Raw genomic sequence first — 26,080 nt, forward strand, 5'->3', positions numbered from 1 at the left:
AAGTCTGGTGTACAATCTCAGATTAATAAGCAATCTCCCAATATCATATCTGAAATTAGGAATAAATGAAAACCCTCTTTTAAAAAGGCTAACATAATTTTCAGAAATCATGAAATCAGAATAATTATCAATCTTAAAATCATTATCACCATGTTGTTGGAAATTCTTAGTAATACCCGTGGTGTCAGTGTCAGCATATTCAACATCATCATAAACATCATTATTAATAGAAAACATGTCAAATAAAGACTCATCGCTGTGCATATCATCACAACATCTTGGATCTAAACCTAGTGGTTGTAGTTCTCCTGCCGGTTGTGCCAGTTGCTGTACATATGTCGAAGTGGACCCCCCAATCTCCCCTTGGTTGGAAATTTTGTCCACTCGGGGGTCTCGTGTCTGCAAAATTCTGGTACTGCGCACAGTTCCTTAACCGATCTGAGAGCCTTAATGGTGGTTGATTGTCTAAAAAATTGTCCGTATTGTCACAAGTATCTGTCTGCACAACTTGCAGTTCCTCATTTAAAGCCTCATTTACCTCATTATTCACAATGTCTCTACCCATATTATCATCCCTTCGTGAAGGATAAGTTCTTTTTTCTTTATATTCAAGAGTGTCTCTGACAATTTTCTTTTGATTCCTTTCTAGCCCCGTTTTGACACATTTATCAATATCAACCAGAATTTTGTCAAAACGTGCCTTATTAATTTCAAACAAGTCATTAAAAATGCTGTGCTTTAAAGTTAACAAGTCATTTTTTAACTTGGATAATTTAACAGTATAATCAAGGATAATTATCTGCATTAAATCCATACCTGTTCGATCAAATAACACCAACAAGTCCTGGTATGCTTCCGTGTTCTCCTGTATGCTCATGGGTAACTTAAACACTAAGTCCCCTCGACACCTGATTCAATTCAACAGAACGCTCCTGGAAGGCATTGTCCATTTGCAGTGATTTAAACTTCCTGGTAAGCTTGTCGAACAGTTGTAACTGTGAATTAAAGTTCCCAAAGTTCGTGCTTTGTAGGTGTTTAGATCATGGTACACTACCCAATAAAAAAATATCAACACCAGAGCAGTTCTGTTTGAAAGAATTAACACAAAATAACCAATACAGGGTGATGAAACCCGATAAGGGTGGGGGGGAGGGGTAGTTATTATGTCAAACACTGAATATACATGCAGAATGCAATTATTAGAAGTCACAGACACCTATGACTTGGTATCTAAATTTGAGGTACAAAGGGCCTATACTAAAACTGACTGGCAGCTTTACGAATTCTTGTGTGAGGGGATTACTACTCATGATGAGTTTAAATATTTTCAGTGGAACATCCCACTATCCTCTCCATTTCTGGAATTCCCAAAATTCACAAGAACATCAACAGTCCACCTTTCAGGCCCATTGTGGTAGCTAGGGGCTCAAAAACTAAGCCCCATGCGTCACATATATATATTACAAGTAAAAAGATACTAGATAATTTACCACACATTCTAAAAGATTCTTGGCATTGCCTAGACTGTATTAGGAAGATCCAGATGGAAAATACTTAAGAATGTTGGTAACAGTGGATGTCATTAATTTGTTTTCTGTGATCCCCCACCAAATTGGGTTAGACTGGTTTAGTAGTAGTTTGGCAAAACATAGTGAACTGCACCGAGTAAAGAGAAGCCTTTTAGTGGAATTAATGGAGATGGTATTAGTTGGTGAATATTATAAACAGATGACCGGGGATGCGATGGGTGCCAGGTGTGCACCCATTTATGCCAATCTTGTGTTGGCTGAATGGGAGGAGAAATTTGTATTTAAGTCTGATTATATGTCCAAAATTTGACGTACTTAAGGTATTTGGACGATATATTTATTTTATGGAAGGGCTTCAGGTATGAACTTGCTTTATTGGCTATCTGAACGAAACAACAACATTCTTAAAATTTACAAGTCATTTTGACAAAGTTAAAATTGATTTTCTGGACATACAGTTATACAAAGATAATGGTAAAATGCATTCTAATATTTTTCGTAAAAAGACATATAGTAATTCTTTCCTACATTATGACAGCTGTCACCCTATCAAAAGAAAAATGTGGTCAAGGGGCAGATGATACGTTTGTCCAGAACAGTAAGTTCAAGATTTTTATTTTAGGGTAGAACTTGACAAGTTGATAGATATGTTTAAAAAGAGAAGAGAAATTGAGAAAAGGAGAAGTGATGACTTTAGGCCTATTCTGTTGGAGACCAATAGAAATCTTGGCACAATAAATAACATCAACAAGCCCGGTCAGAACTTCCATTCTGGTATGGTTATTGAGTATAACCCGATGGGAACAAAGGTTAAGATTATAAACTCTGTATGGGACAGTGTATTTATTCAGGAATTAAAAGATATAATTGGTGTGTTTCAATGTTTATTAACAGTAAAGGTTTGAATTTGAAAGATCTTTTTGAAAAAACTTCTGCGACAACTAGTCAAGAGATCTGCCAGGCTGGGGAAATGCGGTACATGTAGCACTTGTAAATTTATTAACGATGGACTATATGTACAGATATGCAGTTACAAGAAGACATTAAAATGTCCTGGATACTGTAACTGTAACACAAGCATGGCTGTGTATGTGGCTACATGTCTATCCTGTACTGCATTCTATGTGGGTATGACCACAAGAAAACTGAGATTACGAATACTTGAGCACAATAGGGACATTAAAAACAAAAAATCTACTAATGCCCTATTTAATCATAGTAAAAATTGTACTAATTTTAAAAGATTTTTATTTTTTTGTCATTGATAGACTGCCAAAATGTGATTTTGGAGGAGACCTTAAAACTTTATTGGAACTTAAGCAATGTTTATGGCAGCTATGCCTGGATGCATCTAAAGCACCGGGCATTAATGACAATATTTTAACAGCGTGTGTATTCCTTAATTCATTGATAGAGTAAGACTCTCTGCCCCTTTTTACTTTGTTACTACTCCTGATAACATGTGAATCCAACAGACAAGGAGATTTTCTAAAGATCCCCATCCACTCATTCTTATTCTTGAGAGCTCTCAGTCGTGTCCTCTGCCCCTGAATTGTCCCCAATTCTATTCTCCAAGGAGCCTCTGTTGAGGTTAATCTGTCCCTCCAGCATGTTCTATTTATTTCTGTGCTGAGTTTTTAAAATTCAGTAGTAAGGGGATTTAAAAGGGATTTAGTGTTACTGGAGGTGGAATTAGGGGTTGACATTCTGCTTTTTATATTAGCATAGACGATCATACAAGTCCTATGATCCTGAGTTGAGTGGTAGTTTTTTAACCGGCTGGGGGCAGAAGGTACAGTCCTGAGGGGCTCCTGTCCCTTGACTTTCCTTCTGAGTAATGTTGGGTACTTTTGCAGGTATTCTCCCCTGAGGGCATCTGTTGATATGACGTATCCATGAGGGATGAATAAGGGGATTGCTAAGCATCTTGGAAAGGTGGGGATACCTTCAGGTGTTTCACTGGAGATCTGGGAAGGTCTTTTCTAGGTACTTTGGCAAATGTGGTCCCAAAATTGTAGATGGAATTGTCAATTCTAGGGATGCCTAATTACTTCCTCTGTACCTTTTTGATAGTCACCTAATTGGTAATTGTGGGGTATGTTGGGCCACCTAGGGGATTCCAACCACAATTACTTTGTCTGCTTTAGATTTTGATACTGGCAGAACTTGTGTCTGGCTCATAGTTATACTTTCTCTCTTAGCGAGATTTTTTGAGAGCTTGTTTGTGTGGAGGGTTTGAGTGGGCCATAACTTGGTTGGTCACAGTTGAACCCAAACTTGCCTAGCCCTCAGAAAAGTTTCTTCCAGTGTTATCACATGTCAGGTAAGAACCTGTGCAGAGGTCCTTCAGACCTGGCTTATCTGACCCTAACCCAGCAACGAGATTTCTTGAGTCTGACATCTGAGCCAGCTGTGGTGACCCTGGGTTCTGTCTTTGAGCCAGTTTTTAGGCTATGACAGACTGGGGGGATTTATTGTGCTATATGATCAATGCTGAATCCAGGAGTGATTCTCTGTGTCAAGCAGGTTTCTCTAGGGTCCATGGCCCTTGACTGTTCTAAGAAGGGAGGTTTATATTCCTTGGTGACTGTTTGATGAAGGATCTGCAGGTTCAAGCAGGTCAAATGCCTTCCTTGTCCCTCAATGTCTTTGTCAATGAGGCTGCCTATCCATCCCAGGCAGCATTGCAGATGAGGCTGATGAGAGGTCTCATAAGCCAGTTTTGTGGAGCCGTAGAGGCCTTGCCTGGGTGGAGGGGACCACTGGTCGTGGGCGCCTTTGTTGTGCAGGTACACTGTGGTGTACCTGAGATTGTTTTTGGGAGTATCCTGTGGTGCAGCTAGTTTGACCATTTGGTGGGTATGCATCCTGGGACTTGATTTGGGTTGGTGAAGCATCTGGAGGTGGCAATTTTGTGGTGAGGTGGAAGCCTGAGCATCAGAGGGGGAGGATCTCACCTGGCTGCAGTTTGCTTTTTGATGTTGCTCTCTGGGGGTTCTGCATAAACATGCCAGCCTTTTTATTACGATTTCTGTGCTTCCTGTCTGGGATTTGATGCTTGTTTCAACTCAGAACAAGTCTGGATTACAAAAAAGACTTATGATTGGGTTTTTGAAAAGACTTAAGATTGTAAGATAAAAAGCCTTAGATTTTGTTCTTTTTTTGTGTCCTTTGAAATTTCAGAACAAGAGCTTTAGTTAGATTAGGGATATGATCATTTTTTGCTTTTTTTACTGATTTTGTTGTATTTTTCTAGTGTATGGCTTTGCTCTATTCTGTAGTGGCTTCAGTTTGGATGATTACAGTTTGATTTTGTAGTACACCCTTTGTTTTGGATGATTGGATGATTTTGCATTGATGTGCTAGTGGAGGAGATTTCTGTTGGATTATTTAGCATTCCGATCCGCATTCTGGAGATTCCTGGATTTGGCCCGGTTCCACTTTGTTTTTGGTTTCCACTTTGGAGAAGTGTTTTGAAGGATTCCACTTTTTTTTTGGGGGGTGTGGGTGGGGGGTCTGGATGGGGAATGGGGGTGGTCTGGTCTTTATGGGGGGGTCTTGATGTGGATATCAATGAGATGAATTGAGCATAGTAATCTTCATGTTGGGGATATATTCCCATGGTAGGTTTGGGTGTCTAGATGTATTTGTTCTGTTTCCATGGTATTAGCATTTGGTTGTTCCAATTCCCACTGGATTAAGGTGCTGGTGTTGAGGCTTGAGCCTTCCAATATGTTTGGGTTTGGGTAATGGGTCGCAATAATATGTTGGTGTAGTGTAGAGATCTTCATGTTCTCCAATGTTTTCAGGAAAGCAGAGGGATTCCTGACTTTGGACAGGGTGGCTGTGGATATGCCATAAACTGAAAAGCAGTCTTGACCATGGTCATGTTGCACATGGATGGTCCTGAAACCACTGTCATGTTGCAAATATTGCCTGGGGATATGGTTGATATTAATACTAACCTGGGGTGTGGATCCTGGTGTGGTTTATGGAATGCTGAAAAGCATGATATGAGGTATAACCTATAGCAGTGGGGTACTGGGGATATGAGGTATAACCCTGAGGGCTGGTCTGCTAAATGGGGATTTCTCCGATAATGAATGGAGCTTATGCATGCATCTTCAATGAGTCTTCATATAATTGCAGCATTACAGCTAGCATCTTGTTCTTGTGCTTCTCTTGCTCAGTGGGTTTGACCTTCTTTTCTCTTGCCTATTAAGCTGTAAGAGGAGGTGCAGCAAACTTTGAGCAATTTATAAAGCAGGGGGTGATAGATGCAAGCCGGCCTTACCTTCCTTAGAAAGTTTGTCGAAATGATCCAAGGCAGTCTAGACAGAGACTGATACTCTTCACTTTGTTCCAAACCCAAGGCATTGACCAATTGTTCCCATCATTTTTGCTCTATACTGTGGCATCATTCTATTAAAGGGTAAGATGCTGCTCAATACTCAGGTCATTCATTTGGATCTGAGGGCTGATCAGAGAGCTCCTATCAGTCTTTTCATGTAGTCGATTGAGGGGAGCCTCTTCAGGTGGTACATTGTATGTACAATGACCCGAAGCATATTTGTATTTGCTTGGGAGATGACGAATTGTTTTGGGTGCTATGTCATGGGCTGCGGCTGATGTATGTGTCATATTATGTGTTGGTCCTGGTCAGCCCTGTGAGTTGACAAGTGACCTTCTAGTTACAATAGACTCACCTATTACATTCATTTCAGGTATTCAGGTGTGTTAGGGCAAGGACTGGCTGACTTTGTTATGTTGACTTGTGTGTTGTGTTGTTTGTCAGCTGCTCTTTTGTGGGTAGTTGTTTGTCTGCTTTGTGTTCTGTGGTTTGAGGAGTTTAGGAGATTATTGTTTTGATGTTTTGTCTGTGTTGTTTTTGTGTGTTTTTATTTGTGTTAGGACTGATGTTGGGGGTTGGTGATTATTGGTTCGTGGTTGTGGTGTTACTAGGACTCTCCTCATGACTTTTGTGTGAGGTTTTAGAGCCCTCTGATTTGATTAGTTGTTTCATTTTGTGTATAGCATCTCCTTCTCTTATATTTGAACTTGTTTGGTTGACCAGAGATTTGGTTAGAGTCAGAGTACAAGTTACAACATTGCCTCGAGACACTATCTCCCAAAGGGACCAGAACCACCATGACATGACTGAGTAATATAGGGACTAGAACTAATAGGACCAAATAGGGGAATTAAACAATAAAGTAAATAAGAGTATAAGAGTAAGTAGTGCTTATGGTTTATTAGTGCTAATTAGTGCTTACTTTATATTTTACTTATTGTTAAGGGTGGAATGGGAATTTGAATTAGAGTGAGAAGATGAAGAGAATAAGAGAAAAGAGAAGGGAAAAGAAGAGAAGACTTTAGGGAAAAAGAAAGGCTAGAACGCGCTTATGGGATAAACCCAATTGATGCCAAAAACGCTGTGCAAAAAAAAGTGAAAACCGCAAAAGAGGGTTTTAAGAGAGGGAGTTTGTGAGTTTGAAAAAAAATAAAAATGGCCAATAACACACAGTTTTCCAGTAAATCCGCCAGGCAGGAGCAGGCAGGCTGCTCATGTTTACATCACTGCACACTGAAACACAGAGACTTCCCTTTAGCCCAAGCAAACAATGGGCTCAAGAAATCTTAGTAAACAGTTCAGAAACTGTAATCTAACTGAACTTTTTTAAATCTCAGAAAAGTGGGAAAAAAGCAAGATTTTTTTTGTTTTTTTTTAAGGAAATAAAATATAAATCCCAGTTTTTATAATGTATGTACATTTTAAATGTTTATTCAGCATTATATTTATGGCTAGGTTTATTTTCTTATCTTTTTATTGTATAGAATTAGTGAGTTTGTTAATTTTTAATACTGCTGTAGCTTTAGTATAGACAACACTTTTTTGTATACTGGGTGTTTACTTTCTGTGTTGAAGGAAACTGGATGCTAGGGGGTTAAATGTTTTTAAAAATTTAGAGTTTAATTGTTTAATCAATTTGCACTATTTGATATATAAATGCTATTAGAGTTGTTTTACACTGACTCTGATAAAGCCCAACTATGGGTGAAAGCGCTTAGTCAGTTTGGTTGTTCTAATAAAGCTGATGTTCTTTCCTGCCATCGGATCTGGTTTTGTTACATGATTTCCAGGTAGAGGGTTCCCTAGCCTCATGCAAAACCCGAAGCACTTCCTCAGAAAAAAAGGCACCTGAAACAGATTAAAACCTTATCACCCACAGTGTCAGTTGAAGAGTGGACAAGTGAGGATGGTTAAGGGATCCCTTGTCTTGTGTGAGAAGATCCACCTGGTGAAGTAATTTGTGGTGATTGCCCCTGGCCAAGTGAGAAAATGGGGAAGCAATGCTGTCTGGGCCAAGATAAAGTCACTAGCAAGATTTTGGAAGAGTCCTGCTCATTCTTGTGCAAAACTCGAGGGAAGGCATACAGAAATATCCCCTTTCCAAGGAAGAGAGAGAATGTCCACTTTCTTGGGACCCTGGAAAAGAAAAGAGGAAGGTGTCTATTCAAAGTGGAGGCAAAAAGATCTACCTCAGGAATACTCCACCGATGGACAACGTCCAAGAACACATCTCTTTGGAGTATCCATTTGTGAGCTTGTGTGCTGGACCTTTTCATGCAGTCTGCCACAAGATTGTGCTCTGCATAAATGTAAACAGCCTGAAGAGTTGCTTGGTACTGGATATCTAGATCCCAGACCCGAACAGCTAGTCTGCAAAAAAGATAGGACCTTGTGCCCCCATGCTTGCTAACATACCACATCACTGCGGTATTGTCCGTGAAAACTCTGAGGTGCCCAGGACGAAACAGGGAATGAACAGCTTGAAGTGCTAGCAGGACAGCCCTCATCTCCTTTATATTGATGTGATCAGACCTCTGGAGAGGAGGCCAGAGACCCTGAACTTTGAGGGCGGCCAGAGGAAGCACCCTATCCTCTGGTAGTGGTGCCTGTAAAAAGCTCCTTAATTGCAAGTGGAGCTTGAAAAGGAAGACCCAGACTGACAGAAAGTTAATTAATCCACCAAGAAAGCTCAGGTTTGAGACAGGGAAGGAAGGGTACCAGGAAGTCCAGGGTGTGGCAATGTTGGAGCCACAGTGACAATGAAGCTTTCTCATGTGGAGACAGCGAGCAAGGAAATGGTAGAAGCCATGAACCTGAGAACCCTGAGAAACTCCCTGGATGACACAGACACCAGAAGAAGAAGGGACTGAAAAAAAAAGCAATTACAGGTACAGTCTTGGGGCAGGCAGGAATACCAGCATGGCAACAGTCTGAAGCCTGCAGCTGATGAAAAAGTGACTCTGGGAAGGAGTCGGAACTAATTTCTGGAAGTTTATGGTGAACCTCAGACTCTGTAATAGTGAAGTGGTAAACTTGAGAACCTGCACCAGAGTGTTGGGAGAAGCAACTTGAATATGCATATCATCCGGGAAAGATTTGAACCCCTCGAATTCTGCAAAAAGCAATGATAGGAGTGAGGCATTTTTTGAATATCCTTGGGGCAATAGAAAGGGCAAAGGGCACAGCAGAGAACTGAAAATTAAAGGAAAAAATGTAAACATTTCCTAGAGAGATTAGATGGGGATGTAAAGGTATGCATCCTTGAGATCCAGAGAGAGAAAGCACATGAGATTAGATAAAAATGGTATAAGTGGTTGAATATGGAAGCAATTAATTTAGTATGTAATATATGTATTGCTATTTACAAATATATTTTCTTAACAGATGAAATGTTTATTATGTGTGTTTTATATAGGAGAACTATTCATGTATTATACATAGATGTATATTTTTAAAGAAAGAACATATTAATGTGTTTCTGACTTGAGAGCACACCCAATTAATTAAAGTTAATTGATTGTGATTAATTAATTGAATTGTATATAAAAAAGGGAAGTGTGTAAAGTTTTGTATCTGATGAAGTTCCGTTTGTATTGAGTATGAATAAAGGGAACGAAAGTGCTTATAAACTTACCCTGCCTGGTGTCTAGTTCTTTTCAGGGAGAATGTATCCTGTGACATTTTTGTTGGATTATGAGATCCAGAGAGACCAAAAAGGCCTGGGATAAAAGAAGAGAAAATAATGTTTGCAGAGATAACTGAAATGAAGGAATCTTGAGAAAGGTGTTCAGCTGGGAGACATCCAGGACTAGTCTCCAGGTGTCTTCCTTTCGTGGGATCAGAAACATCTTGGGAGTAAAATCCTTTCCCCATCTGGGCAGGAGGCATTGCCTGAATGGTGCTTTGAGCCAAAAGATACTGAAGAACTTCTGGAAAATGAGAGCTGTTACCAAGGAAGTTGAGGAATGCCTGAAAAGGGAGGAAAGGATTTCCAAACCATGAAGTAACTCTGATGGACAATGGTCAAGTTATCTATAACCAATTTGCAAAAGACAGGAACAGATGGAGGGACAAGAAAACCTGGTTAAGGCAGAAGGAAGCAAACTGTTAAACAGACCCTGCCTTATCCTGGAAATGTTGGTCTGGGAGACAGGAGTCTAAGTGGACTCATAGCAGGAGGCACACACCTAGTACCCTTCTTGCCCTTGGAAGGAGGGCGAGATTGTCTACGATCAAAAGCAGACTTAGAGGGATAATTCTTCTGAAATATGGGAACAGCAGAAACAAAAATATGTTTGAACTCCTGTAAGGCTTTACCTTGTCCTGGATAGACTTGGAAAGTTCAGATGTGGCAGATCCAAAGACAGTCGTATTATCCAAAAGAGCATCTACAAGTTTTGCCTTAATGTCATCAGGTAAAGCCTGCAGACAAAGCCAAGAATAACGTCTCATAACCGAACCAAAAGCAGCAGCCCTGAAAGAGGAATTAGCTGCATCATAACTAAATTTGATTGAATGGAGGGCAACTTGAGAAGTACAGCCCACCAGGGAAATATCTGAAGCCTTCTTTCAGACTCAGGAATGTCAGAAACCACTTTAGAAACCTGAGAAAGAGGGCTAAATCATTTCTGGTCATAAGAGTCTGGTAGCTGATGGCCATAAAGGATAAAGTGGCAGCAGTGTAAATTTTTTGCCCAGGCTTTCCATAGCCCTATTATTCTGATCACAAAGGAAGAGCTAGGTAGAGGGCAATAATTTAGAGGCTTATCAGAGAAGACTGACACTACAGAAGTGTCAGCAGAAGGGCATTTGTAAACAAATTTGCACTAATCAGGAACTTTATAGAAAGTATCTGGCTTCTTACGTGCAGGGGCTTGACAGTCAGGGGCTGCAGATGCTGCTGAGAAGGTATCCAGGAAGGCAGCCAGAACAGGAAGAACATTCACCTGTAGGAGCTTATAATATCTTTTCTGAATCTCAACAGACTGAAAAATCTCACTTAAAATAAGACATCATATAGTCAATAGTATCCCCAAAGGAGAGCTCTTTCAGGGGGAATCTACACTGATTGAAACCTCCTCCTCAGAGCTGTAGACCAAAGGGAAAGGGATTTGGGAAGAGTAAGCCAAAGATTCTTCCCCTGAATCCAGGTCCTCATCTGAGGAGTCTAATTCCCTGGGTCTCTTGAGAGGAGTGGAAGATGAGGTAAAAGCAGTCACAGAGACCTACTGAGGAGGCTTCAAGGCCGTCAAAGCATTACATAAACCCTGAGTGAAATCCTGCCATTCACAGTGGGGATCCTTAACACGGCAAATATGCTTTGTCTTTTCTTTCTTGTTCTGTGGGATATATGCATGAAACAGACTAGGAGTGTCAGAACCCTGGTGAGATTCAATAATAGTGGCAGGAATCTCCTCCCAAACTAAGATCTGAGGAACCTCCCTTGGTCCTTTGGAAATAATCATCCAAACCCCCCCCCCCTCAATGTCAGGAACAGATATTGAAAAGTCTCTGAGGATATGCAAGAAGCCAAATCCATGCCAGCCAGCCTCCAACAGGATCACTGTAGAGGAATCTGAAGAACTACCAGACAGCCCTTTGGACTTTCGCAAGCCTCTAGAGAGATATCTGGGGAGGCTGGACAGCAGTGGGATCAGACCTTACTTTTTTGGACTACTTCTTGGTAGATGGCTGGCCCTTGAGATGGATGGATTCCATCATAGCACCCCGAGCCAACAACTTCAGACACTGGTTCTCTAGGTATATGGACAAGGAGGAGAGAGAACTATGTTGTGACTTGTGCACAAACGTCTGGCAGACAGAGTACTGTGTGTGATGATGGGAAGCACCCAAACAGAAGAGACCCTGGTTGTGACAGTCTTTATGGGGAATCTGTCTCCCATACTGACATTTTCCCTTTTTGGATGACATGAACACAATAACCATAGCAAATAAAAGAAAAGACAAAAACCCAACTGGACACTTATCTGAAAACACAGCTTGGTAACCAGCAAAGCAAAAGGGCATTCAGACCGATATTCAACAATGTAATTTGGATTGGCAGCAAAGAAGACCTAAGTGTGTGCATTTGTACGTCACCTTTATGCCCTACACCTTGCGCACGGAGCAAACGTGATGTACAACTCCTATAATGACTACAGGCTTTGTTATACTGGCTGAACTTTGTACTATCCTTGGCAGGAGAACACGTACATAAAAAATAATGCAACAGTTACTTGGAAGGGCATCTAGAATGATTTCATGCTGTCTGCCAGGATTTTAAAGTAACCAGAAGGTAACAGTCCTGAAATAATGCCAAGGCTCAGAAATGATTTCAAGTCTTTCAGAATTATATGAGCATTCTTTCCTTTTTTTTTTTAACACCTTTATTGAATTATCAGTTGTGACATGAGGCACATTTACATTTATATAAAAGTAATTAAACTGTATTAAGTTAAAATTAACAAACATTATGATTCACATATACTGCTATATATCACATAACCTAAGCAACATTACATAAATTATTCAATTCCTTCCCCTTTTTTAAACAAGAAACATCTTTATTAAACCATCACTTATGACATAAGCAATCATACATTTATATAAATGAAAGCAAACCACACCAACAGAATCCTACTTGCAAGCATTTTACATCACAAACCATAGTGACAGATTCTGAGTTGCAAACATTATATATACATCACTTTTAACCTACACAAACATTTTCAGTCAAACATTACATAGTTCATTTAAGTGCTGTCTTCCTTTAAACGTAATTCCTGCCTGTATGTATTGTTCCCACAATTCCCATTTTTCATATGTACTGTTGCTCCTACCCTTTTCTAAAGATCTAAATTCCAGTAGTTTTTATCTTTGTTACTATATTCACTACTTCTAATATAGTGGGTTTAGATTTTGATTTCCATTTTCTATTAATTGCTTTTTTGGCAGCCACCACAATTAGACACAGGAAGGCCTTACCATGTCTAGGCAATTCTGATTCTGTATCACAGCTCAGAAAAATCATCTCCCTAGTCACACCGAATTGCCCATCCAGCATCTCGGACATTGCATCCCACGTCTGCCAACCAACCACACTCCCAGAAAATATGTTCCCAAGTACCACTTTCTTCCCTGTCACACCTCTATTTGCCATCTACTTGTGGAAAAATTCTCTGGAGTCTACTTGGGGTATAAAAATATCTATGTAAACATTTCCAAGCAAAAATCCTAAATCTTCTAGATTTTGTTGCATATTTGGGAGACATACATATATCCTCCCACTGTTTCTTTGTGAATTGCTTATCCAGTATCTCTTCCCAATCCTTTCTAGCCTCCTCTGATTGATTCTTATAGTTATCATGCAATATTTTATATGCTCTAATTTATTCCTTTTTTAATGGCAGATTCTGTTCTAGATTCCACTAAAAATGCTACCAGTGCTGGTCTTTCATTTAGGTCCCCCTACTTCTTTCTCTTTGCTTATACCCTGATATCAATCACTGATAGGGAAGTCAATCTCTAACATGCAGTCCAAATAAATTATTGGCCTCTTCCCATTCTACTACCCTTTTCTCTCTAGTTATTTGCTCCCAATAACTTGATTACTTTGCTAGTTTTCTCCAATAAATTTCAACCCCCCTCTTGCCTACTGTCTACATCCCTAATTGCAATCATCCCTATTGGCAGAATCTCCTTTCTCCATTCCCATGTTAGCTTAGTTCTGAAAATTCTTTCTGCTACTTTATGGATATAATATTCTGCATGATTATTATTATTCTCCTTACAGGCCTGCATCAAAAATCACAATCTCTCATTCTTTCTTCAGCTTCCCCTCTGTTTCAACATCATCCCTTTCCATTTTGAATTATAGTTTTCTGCTTGTGCTATGTATAAGATTAAAATTGTTGTTTATGTGGAGCTTTTCTCCCCGGGCCTCCACTGAAAACAGGCCCCCAAGCCCAGTGGACCTCCCCGGTAATCAAACTGAAATAAATAAATAAATAAATAGGAGCCTTAACTTTGTAGCTCTAAAATACCATTTCAAACTGTGAAATCCCAATCTACCCTGTTCTACTGAAAGAATCAACCTATCACACTTGACTCTTGCTGTCTTCACCTCATAGATAAAGACCTTCAGCTCTTTATAAATTGCTAGCCACAACTTCTCCTCTGGTTGATAAAAATATGCCTGACCTGTAAGACTTAAGGGACTAAAAATATTTTGACCGTTTCTATCTTACTATCCATATCATAAAGCTTCAATTTTCTCAGCTTTTGTATAATTTGGTTAGTCTCTTCCCACATATTGTAAGCTGCCACACCTAAATCATTTTTAACCCATACTCCTAAATAATTTGTTTTATCATGCCCCATAAATACGGATATTGCTGAACCAATTCGTGGGTGGGTACAAATTTACAGCTATTGCCTTTGTTTTAGCTTCATTAATTTTGTATCCTGAAAAGATCTGAAACTGTCTCAAAATGTTTCACAACGCTATAATGTCTCTTTCAAGCTTTGTTAGGTATAAAAATAATATCTGCAAATACAGGTAAGCTTTTTTTGACTACCATACCAATTATATCCTTGAATTTCCGAGTCCCTTGTTTTCTTTGCCAGTGGTTCTAAATATAATGCAAATAACAAAGGTGAAAGAGGACACCCCTGCTTAGTTCCTCTTCTCAAGCAAAAATTATCAGAGAGGAACCCACCCAGTTTAATTTTTGCCTCTGGTCCCTCATATATCCTCCTAATCAACCTTACATTTTTTTGAGGAAATACACATGCTTCCATTGCTCTGCTCATAAAGTCCCAGCTTTACTCTGTCAAATGCTTTCTCTGCATCAAGACCCACCAACAACAGTGGTATTGTCTTACATTCTGCTTCCCTCTGGATCATCAGTATTCTGTTAATGTTGTCAAATGTTTGCCTCCCCTCCACAAAACTACACTGATCCATATCTATTAATTTTGGAAATATGGTTGTTATTCTTTTAGCCATTACAGACAAGAATAACACTTTATAATCATAGTTTAGTACTGAAGAAGCTGGGTCTGATGGATCTTTACCCTCATTCAGTATTACAGCTACCACTGCTTTCTTCCAGGATGGTGGCACTTCTCCTTCTCTTAAAATACTGTTAAACCCCCCCTCTTAAAATACTGTTAACCCCCAGATCTTTATCAGTTTTTTCCTTCCTAGTTTCCAAACTTCCATAGGAATCTCATTTACTCCTGGGGAATTTCTGGTAGATTTGTTATACATCTCAATTTTTATCTCATGACCTCCTATCCTAACCATTAGTAATTCAGCCTAATCTACCTCTAACCTTGGCATATTTAATTCTTCTATAAACATTTCCTTTTGTATCTTTTCAATTTCCATATTTATCTGCTTTATATAGACGTTCATAGAATTTCCAAAACATTTCTAATATCTCTACAGGATCTCGTTATCTTTCTTGTTACAGGCTCCCTAAGCTTGGTGACAGCCCTTTCTATTTTCTGTTGCATGAGTCATCATGCTAAAAGTTTTTGTGCTCTAATGTTGTTATAAAAAACAGTTGTTTAACAGCAATCTTACTAAACTAGTACATACCATCGAGTTAATCCTTTACTTTCTGCTTAGCATTCTGCAGTTGATCCTCTTCCTATTCTGAAATACTTACATTTGTCAGTCCCTCTAATTAATTACTTCTTATCCATAGCTCCCTTTCTTTTACTTTCACCCTACATTTAAACTACACCTTAATTTTATCCCACTCCCTAGCTATATTTTCAGAAGAATTTTCTATCCTCTGAAATAGCTCCTGAATAATCTTCACTACCCAGTCCTTAAATCCCTCTCTTTTCAACAGATAAGTGGGAAAGCACCAATGTCTCAGTTTTTATTTTATTACTCTGTGTTTTTTTTTAATTATTGGTGTATGATCTGAAATAGTTATTGAGTGTGTGTCAAAACCTTCAATTAAATGCACATGCTCCTGTGAAATGTAAATTATGTCTAGCCTAGCCTAGTTTTTATACCTGGGGGAATAATATGTAAATTCACTCCGAACTCCTATTAATTAATTCACATCTTCCATGCCAAATATTTTCATAAATGTCTTCAAATATCTACCCTCCTTTGTTATGCTTTTCCTTGTGGGCTCCACCAAGACACAACTTCATTGTTGCAAATCACATTCCAGTCCCCACCTATAAGTGATATTCCTTGCTAAAAACTGATTATTTCTCCCAGAATTTTCTTAAGCTCCACTATGAAAGTTTTAGGTGGAATATAAAAACATGCCAGTGTAATCCTCCTCCCTTGCCAGTAACCACTTAGCGATACAAATCTGCCAATATCTTTTTTATACTATTTTATCACTATTGGAGCTCCTCTTGCAATTGATACAAGTACTCCTCTTTTCCTTTGTCCCAGATATTCCGCTGAATAAACATCCTAAAAACCTTTATCACATTCACATGTTCAGTTCTAAGTGTGCCTCCTGTAACATAGCCATCCGCACTCTACATTTTTCGATACAGCTCACTACTATTTCTTTTTTGTATTTATCTGAGAGATTATTGACATTTAAAGACAACTCAGAAAGCATCATTGCATTACAAAGTTATTATTCCCATCTTTTATGTAGAACACCTTTTTTGTTAAATATCTAGTTCCAGCTTTTGTGTTACATGCATACACTGTTTGACCAATGACTGAACTTTTATATAGTTGTTTCTTGTCATATCTATTTGAGCCTATGTCACATCTTACAAAATACTTGTTTTACTGAAAGCATTCAAACAAAAAAGCAAACACATCCCCAATATCCCCCGTCGCTCGTCCCTCTCTAAAACATGACAAGCAGGCAAGGTATTTCATTTAGATATTTTAATTCATAGAAACACATCAAGATGGATAGCAGCAACATAAAACACAAACTGCCTAATAGAAAGACCTTACATACATGCTTACATCTCAACAAATTACTACAAAATGGCAGTCAGACTTGCACTTGCTCTGTATTTATACACTTGTGCAAGCCACTGGATAGCTTCTTAAAGATACATACACATATTGATCTACACCCCCTAAAACTTATTAACTTAATAATAACACACAAAACTATATACATTTTCAAAAAAAGAAGTTATGTACTCACCATAACATTCCATCTGAGTAGTTATACTTAATTCTTCTGCAAACTGTGGGTATTCGGATCCATATCGGATTTGAGCCAGCAACTTATCTTCTAGCATCTGCGCCGAGCTCCTCCCCCTACCCATAATATACCATCATCTCCTATCTTCCCTCAGATCAAGTTTGCTGCAACCATACACTTTAGCAACTCAAACTAAATAAACCTAACATGTTTATCCACATGAAAAGGTCAGGGGGACGGAGGGTGGGAAGGTTGCAGAAAAATGAAGTATAACTACTCAGATGGAACGTTATGGTGAGTACATAACTTCTTTATCTGAAGTAGTTAACTTCATTTTATCTGCAACCTGTGGGACAGAGTCCCCAGCTACTCAAAAATCCTGGGAGGCCATCATGGAAGGATATTCCTGAGCAACACAGAGCCAAAGGATGCACTCCCTCTGGAAATCAGATTTAATTTGTAATGGGAGATGAAAGTATGTGAATTTGCCCAAGTTGCTGCTGCACAAATGTCATCCAAAGGAACCTTAGACCAAAAATCAGTGGAAGTTGCCATGGACCTGGTAGAGTGAGCTTTAACCAGACAAGGAGGAGATAAACCCTTGGCTTTGTAAATGCATAAAATGCAAAGAGTGATCCATCTGGCTAAAGAAACCTTGGAAATGGCTTTTTCCAAACAAGGTTTAGAAAATGAGACGAATAATTGATCGGACTTACGGAAGGGTTGTGTTCTATGAAGATAGAAACAAAGTTGTCTATGAACATCTAACAAATGAAGTTTATATTCACCCTTGTTCTGAAAATTTGGAAAGAAAACAGGTAAATTTATAGTTTGGTTTATGTTTGATTGAGATGCCACTTTTGGTAGAAAAGAAAGATTTGTACAGAGAGAGACACTGTGCTTATGGAAGACCAAATAAGGAGGCACGGCAGACAAAGCCTGATGCTCACAGATCCTCCTAGCTGATGTAATAACCACTAAGAAGGCTGTCTTCCAAGATAAAAAACTTTAAATCCACTGATGCTGCAGGTTCAAAAGGAGAAGTCACTAATGACTGGAGAAACAAAGTGAGGTCCCAAGGAGGAACCGAATCTTTGATAGGAGGACGCAAAAGAAAAGTGCCTTTTAGAAAGGCTTTACACAGCCTAGAAGAGGCCAGGCCGATTTTATTTTCACCGACATGAAAATTAGAAATGGCTGCCAGCTGTACTTTCACCATGGAGGAACTAGCTCCTTGCTGAAAAACACTAGTCAAGAAATCCAACACCGCTGGAAAAGGGGCTGTAAAAGGATCCAGGTTTCTCTGAGAGGCCCACACCGAGAAACGTCTCCTTTTACTGCGCTAAACTTTCCTAGTGGAATCTTTAAGAGAAGCCACTAGTGTAGATTTAACAGGGGATGAAAGTCTGGGAGTCCTGGCAATCAAGGGAAAGTACAGTTGTGTACAGTTACCATAAATGTAGACGTTCGAGTGTATTCACTGTTGCAGTCATTACATTTGGGTAATCTGCTGGCAGGTTGCCCTCAGTCGGCCTGAATATGAAATTCTTGGGTCCTACGTCAGTTGCTATCTCGTCTTCCATGACGTCAGGTCATCAGGGGTATAAAACATGCAGCCGATGCCATTTTATTTAGTTTTTCTTGCCCCAGATATCAGGTGCCCCCCCAAATGGGGAGCATATATATATATATATATATATATATATATATATATATATATAAACAGCAATATATATGTAAATGCACTAATAGCAACATAAACTTTACCTTTATCTAAAAGCAAATACACCACAAAAGCATTAGACTATACTGAAGGAAAGAGAATTTCTAGAAAAAACGGGGAAGGCGGGTTGGTAACCCGGACTGCAACAGTGAATACACTCGAACATCTAGATTTATGGTAAGTGTACACAACTGTACTATATTCTTCGTGTTTCACTGTTGCAGTCATTACATTTGGGTAGAATCCCAAAGCTATGGATTGGAATATGGAATTAAATAGCATTAGGAGCGGCTATAAGGCCCTGCAGAACTGCAGTGGCAAAGCCTGCCCTGGACTTAGAGAAGAGGGGCAAATGATAATGCTTTGTAAAAGTATGAACAGAGCTCCAAGTAGCAGCTTCTAGAATGTCTTTGGTTGGAACTCCTCTGAGAAAGGCTGCTGAGGTAGAGGCAGCCCTGGTGGAATGTGACCTGATTCCCTTGGGCACTGGTTTACCATGATGCAAGTAGCAGAAACGAACGCAGTGGTTTATCCACGTAGAAATAGTCTGCTTTGATATAGCCTTCACCTTTGATCCTGCAGCAAATGCCACCAGTAGCTGCTCAGACTTTCTTAGAGATTTGGTGCTGTTTAAGTAGAATCGCAGTTGTCTGTGTATGTCCAATGAATGCAGAATCCGCTCCCCCTTGTTCGGCGGATTTGGGTAAAATGTTGGCAGGTGAATAGTTTGGTAAAGAGCCACACTGGATACCACCCTTAGGCATAAAGGAAGGATTGGTCCTGAGGGACACCCTGTCCGGGTGAAATGTAATAAAAGGCTCCACAGCCATGAGGGCCTGCAATTCTGAAACCCTTCTTGCTGAAGTGATTGCCAAAAGGAAAGCTGTTTTCCAAGATAAAAACTTTATATCCGCAGTAGCTGCTGGTTCAAAAGGACAAAGGGTGAGTTTTTCCAGCACAAAACTGAGGTCCCATGCAGGAGTTGGTGATCTTCTGGGAGGCCTTAAATTTTTGGCCCCTCTAAGATACTGTTTTAACAGAGGATGAGAAAAGATCGGAGGCTCTGTGCTGTAATGAGTCGAGATGGCAGAGGCATGGATCTTTATTGAAGAAAAAGAAAGGTCCTTGTCAAGCATCTCAGTCAAGTATTGTAAAATCTGAGAAATATTTGGTTTTGCTGTGTCCATTCCTTGTGCTTGGTACCAAGCACAGAATCTCTTCCATTTATCAGCATAAGATTTTCTAGTACTAGGCCTTCTGGCTTCCAAAATTACATCCATCACAGATTTACTGAGAGGTGTTGTTTGAATAATTACATGATCAGCCATGTGGCCAGGTTCAGAGTTTGGAGCTCAGTGTGCAGAATTTGATTGCTCTGCTGAGACAGTAGATGAGGTATCTGAGGCAAGTACCAAGGAGGGATTTGAGACATATTCCTTAGAATTGGGTACCAGTGCTGGCGAGGCCAGTCCGAGGCAATTAGGATCATTTTTGTTTTTTCCTGTCTGACCTTTAGTAAGACCTTGGAGAGAAGAGGCAGAGGGGGAAAGGCATAGACGGATAGGTTTGTCCAACTGAAGGATAGGGCGTCCACTTTCCATGCTTGTCTGTGATAAGTCCTTGTGTAGAATTTATCCAGTTGTTAATTTTGGGGAGAGGCAAATAGATCTATGTCTGGGCTCCCCCATTTTTGTGTTACCATGTTGAAGACTTGTGGATCTAGTTTCCACCCGTGAGGGTCCATAAGATTTCTGCTTAGGTCGTCTGCCAGAGTATTTTGTTTTCCTGGCAGGAATCATACTTGAAGATGTACTTGGTAAGTCAAGGCTGTGTCCCACAATGCCATGGCTAGTCTGCAAAGGGGGTAGGAATGTGTAACCCCTGCTTGTTTATGTACCACATAACCGTGGTGTTGTCTGTCTTTATCAGTAGTTGTCCTGGATGAAATAAGTCCTTGAAGGCTGTCAGGGCATTCTGAACAGCTAGCATCTCTTTCTGGATGATATGCAAATGCATTTGTTTTGGGCTCCATAAGCCCTGAATGCATCTCCCTGCCAGGTGGGCCCCCCAAAGCATAGTCTGATGCGTCTGTAGTTAGGGTTTGGGTGGCAGAGGGTAGAGTGAAAGACCGTCCCTTGTTTTGGTGACATGTCTCTGCCCACCAAAGAAACTCCTGTTGTAGGCAGGGAATGAGAGGAATCATTGTTTCCAGACTGTGACAATGATGACTCCATAAACTTTTTAGATACCATCGGTAAGGCACAAGAAAAAGTTTCCCCAACAGGGTACTTAGCTTTAATTGAAGACTTTGGTTCTGAAACTCGAATGGGAAAATTTCAAGTGTCGGCCGACCGGCACTTGCAAACTGCTTCTGCTTCGGGCACCGTGCAGCAAGAAAGACTAAATAAAATGGCATCAGCTGCATGTTTTATACCCCTGACGTCATGGAAGAAGAGACAGCAACCAACGCAGGACCCAAGACTTTGATATTCAGGCCGACTGAAGGCAACCTGCCAGCAGATTACCCAAATGTAATGATTGCAACAATGAAACACGAGGAACATCTGGAGCAGCCAAGCTGTCAGCTTGAGACTGTCCAGATTGGGAGGGTAGGCACCCGAAGGATGAGAGATCACATCCGAGCAGGGATCCAGAATCCATGGAGGAGCTAGAAGATGAGACCAAAGGAAGGGGAACCAAGCTTGACGAGGCCAGAATGGGGCAATGAGGATCACTTTGCACCCCAGTTGGCAAGCTTTCTGAAGAAACTTCTGAATGAATGGTAATGTTGGGCAAGCATACAGTAACCCGGGGGGCCAAACATGGACTAGAGCGTCTCTGGGGCATCCCCTGGTGAGGGAATCAGAGTGAAGAACTCGCTGCACTTCGCGTTGGAAGGCGATGCGAAGAGATCTCAGCAAGGCTGTCCCCACGCAAGGAATATCTCCTCCACTACTGACTGTTTCAGAGACCACTCGTATGGCATCAGAATAGCCAGACTCAATTTGTCTGCTAAAATTTTGAAGCATCCCGGGATGTGCACTGCAATCAAAACCGACCGATGGAAATCACCCACTCCCACACTCTCATGGCCTCGTGACACAGAGGGTAAGATCTGGTTCCCCTGCTTGCTGATGTACCAGACAACCATGTTGTCTGACTGAATTGCAATCGTACCCAGAAGGAGGACAGTGTGGAAGGCTTTCAAAGCTAAAAGCACTGTCCTCATCTCCAGAACATTTATGTGCAACTTGGTCTCCATTTGGGACAACGTGCCTTGGACCGTCCTTCCCGAACACTGTCTCCCCCACCAGAGTTGGGAGGCGTCCGTGGTCATTGTGGCTTGGGCTGGAGATGACACGAAAAGATGTCCCGTTGCAACTTCCAGTGAATGCAGCCACCAAAGGAGAGACATCCTGCAGGTGTGACCGATCCTGATCGGAAAATCCATGGGAAGGTCTAGCCAAGACCATTGAACAGCTAGAGTCCATTGAAGGACCTGCATGTGAAGGCGTGTACAGGGGAGGATCGAGATTGCGGCAGCCATAGAGTCCAGGGCTCAGAGAACATCGCTCGCCTTTGGAAATCTGAGGTCCATGATTAGAGTAATGTGGTACCTGAGGTTTAAGATCCTGTCTGGCGTTAAGAAGACTTTTAGTTGCAAAGTGTCTAGCCATGACCCGATAAAGTCTGACTTGTACAGGTTGCAAAAGGGATTTGTGAACATTGACTGTAATCCCCAGCCGATCTGCCAAGAGAAGGAAGTAGTCTCCGGCTACACAAAGAAGACGCTTGGTGGATGTGGCAAAGAGTCAGTCGTCCAGGTAAGGAAATACCTGAAATCCCTGAAGCCTCAGGTGAGCTGCTACTACTGCCATTACCTTGGTAAACACCCTGGGGGCTGTGGTGAGACCGAAGGGTAGAGCTCTGAACTGGAAATGAATGGCTCCCAGCCAGAAGCGAAGAAACCCCTGGAGCTTCTGTGGATCTTGACATGGTAGTAAGCACCCTTTGGTTCCTAGAAAAGGACCGCTGAGGGTTAGATAAGCGGATCCCGACAGCAGACAAAGTCTTCCCGGCTTTTTCTCTCTGGACAAGTGTGTCACATACTGTCTTCCCGAAAAGGGAGGAACCACCATAAGGAGCATTAGTAAATGACGCCTTGAAAGGGTCCGCAAACTGACACAAACTCAGCCAGGCCTGTTGCCTCATGGCTACACCTGTCCAAGCCGCCCTAGCTGCTCCTTCCGTGGCGTGGGAAAGGAGGCACATGGACAAGTTTGATACAGACTTCAGAGACGACATCTTTGCAAAGAACAGGTGTTTGTCCTGCTGTGATAAAGACTCTGGGGGAGACTCAGTGAATTCTGAGACAAGGTCTCGCTGCAGCCGTATAACATGTGCCAAATAGTTCAGCGCATGGATGGAAAAGGTTGCTGATGAATAAACACGCTTCCCAAACGTATCCACCGACCTGGACTCCTTGTCCGGAGGGTGGACTGAAGAACTTTCTTGTGTCAGTTCCTTCTTGGTGGCTGCTGTGACCACCATAGTGTCAACGGGAGCTCCTTTAGACCAAGGTTGTCTATCCATGGGAGGAGAAAGAATCTTGTCAGGACTTTTGGAGATCGGCTCTACGGTGTCAGGGTCCTTCCAAGCCCGTGTGGTGATAAGATCCACCAAGGGGTCCGCTGGCGGGGATACCCAGGAAGTAGATGGGCCCATGCCAAAAGCCTCCAGGAACATGGACTTATCCGTAGAAGGTTTTGGGGCTGACCAACCTCTCCTCTGGTGGAGGATTTCCATGATGCCTCCGAAGGAGACATCCTCGGGAGGTGACCTAGGGGAACTTTCTCCTTCATGTAAATCCATGTTCATAGTGAGGGACTCAGGGGAGTCCAAGTGCCTCCTTTTGCACTTGCGCTTACAGGGGCCTTCTTCAGTGGGACTCCCTGAAGAGGACTCGTGAGCCGCAGAGGGTTCTCAAGAGGAATAACCTGGGGCTCCTCTGGCACGGGCTGCCCCTGAGACAGGTTGAAGGGAGTCGTCGCCAAATCCAGTGGAGTCTGGATGGAATCCAAGGAGATGGGCTGATGTCTCAATCCCTGGGAGAGAACCCTCTCCACAAATTCAAACGCCAAAGGAGAGCGCACCTCCTTGGCACCCAGGAAAGAAAAAGCTCTCTCTGGGTCCGATGTGGGGATCAGAGCCGAAGCGAGGGTAGCCTGAGGTCCAAGGGAATGGTTCAGATCCAAAAAGGTCAGAGCCAAAGATGGGTCAATTCCCTCGGGCCTGACTCCCTGTCCATGGCTCCGGGAGTCACTCGAAGCCGAACAGGCCAGATCCACGGAACTCAAGGTAACAGCCGGAGTTGAAGTTGGAAGAAGCGTCGGCACCGAGCTACCAGCTCCAAAGTGTCTCGGATCCAAAGACCCTGAAGCAGCTGCACGGATTGGGGAAGGAGAAATAGGATGGAAGAAGGGCATGGAGGTCCCCCCATCCACAGCAAGAGGGGCCTGGCAAGACTCCCATCTGTATTTGGGTCTGAATGAATCTTCGCATCATTCTGTCCATGTCCAAGTCTGATAGACTCTGATTCGATCGTGAAGAGGCGACCGACTCGGATCTGGCTGGTCTGAGAAGCAAAGGTGAGGAAAGCCTCGGATCTGAAGACTATCGGCTCCATCGAGAAACAGGGTGAGTGGAGCCTAGGAGAAGCTGGTCTCAGAGTCTTTGATGGTGGACTAGGGGTGGACAAGCTCTTACACAAAGAGGTGGTGAACACAACTCACAATCTTTCAGAAAGCAAACCCAATGGACTTTCCCCTTTGCAGGCCAACCAGGTCACAAATGGCAGCCCCCTTAGGAGGAAAGCTGGCATTATTCTCAAAAATTGGCATGTTGTCACAAAGGACAAATGGATCCTGGACATTATAAACAGAGGCTACAAATTCCACTTTCATACCCTTCCAAAAATGAGAGGCATGCCAAAACTGCCACACAATCAAAGGGCAGAGGCACAAAAGCAAATTTCAGATCTTATAAACATGAAAGCCATTCAAGAGGTACCTGCACACGAACAAGGTCAAGGTTTTTATTCCAGGCTATTTCTGGTGCCAAGGAAGGGAAAAGATTGGAGACCTATTTTGGATCTTTCCTTCCTAAACACATTCCTACTCGTACCAAAATTCAAGATGCTCACTCTACAGCAACTTCTTCCCATGCTGGGCAAGTAGTCTTGGCTGGTAACATTGGACCTCAAGGAGGCATACCTGCATGTCCCAATCAGACAAAATTGCAGAAGATACCTCAGATTTCTTGCAGGTTCAACCCATTATCAATTCTCTGCATTGCCCTTTGGCTTATCTACTGCACCCAGAGTATTCACGAAATGCCTGGCATCAGTAATTGCCTACTGCAGACTTCTAGGGATACAAATATACCCTTAGCCTGATCCAAGCGGACAGCAAGCACATTCTTTTGAAACATCTGGCTTATGTAATAATGTTATTAAACTCTCTGGGATACACAGTCAACAAAGAGAAATCAAGGCTAATACCCTCTCGAAATATAATTTTCCTGGGTGCCAATTTGGAAACAAACACCCAGATGGCCTACCTCACGTCAGAGAAGCAGGGGCAACTAATTCAATATTTCAGAACACTGGCAAATTGCACCAGGCTGACTGCAAGGAAAATCCTGCAGGCTCTGGGATTCATGGCATCTTGCATCTTGCTAATCCCATGTGCAAAGCTGCATATGAGAAAACTACAATGGTACCTAAAAACATATGGTCTCAACACAGCCACAGTTTGGAAACAATAATACCACTACTTCCATGTCTGCAAAAGGAATTTCTGTGGTGGGCTCAAGCATGTCAAGCAAACACAGGTCTTCCATTCAGCAAGCCTCAAGCAAATCAAGTCATCACAACAGACGCCTCGGACTACGCCTGGGGGGCGCACATGACAGACCGGTGCATTCAGGGCAAATGGTCCCAAAAGAAAAGCACCTTCACATCAATCAAAAAATGCTAGCAGTAATAAATGCTATTATAGCTTTCAAGGACCTTCTACAACCAGGTCAACTATTGATAAGAACGGACAACACCACAGTTATGTGGTACATAAACAAGCAGGGAGGAACACATTCCTATCCTCTATGCAGACTGGCCATATCACTTTGGAACATGGCCATGGACTTACAAATGGAACTACAAGCACAGTACTTGCCAGGCAAGGAAAACACGCTGGCAAACAACCTAAGCAGGAATATGACAGATCCACATGAATGGATGTTGCATCCAAAAGTTTTTACAGAA

The 26,080-nt window shown here is 41.6% G+C and overlaps 1 protein-coding gene across 1 annotated transcript in view; it reads right to left on the reverse strand.

Moving 5' to 3' along the window:
* The window catches only part of WDFY3 (WD repeat and FYVE domain containing 3), a 5,086,165-nt gene that overhangs the window by 1,848,321 nt on the left and 3,211,764 nt on the right, over positions 1-26,080 (reverse strand). The gene's annotated exons all lie outside the window — the stretch shown is intronic.

This window comes from Protopterus annectens, chromosome 17.part0 (assembly GCF_019279795.1).
Source record: "Protopterus annectens isolate FY-2018-M chromosome 17.part0, PAN1.0, whole genome shotgun sequence".
NCBI classification, from domain to species: domain Eukaryota; kingdom Metazoa; phylum Chordata; order Ceratodontiformes; family Protopteridae; genus Protopterus; species Protopterus annectens.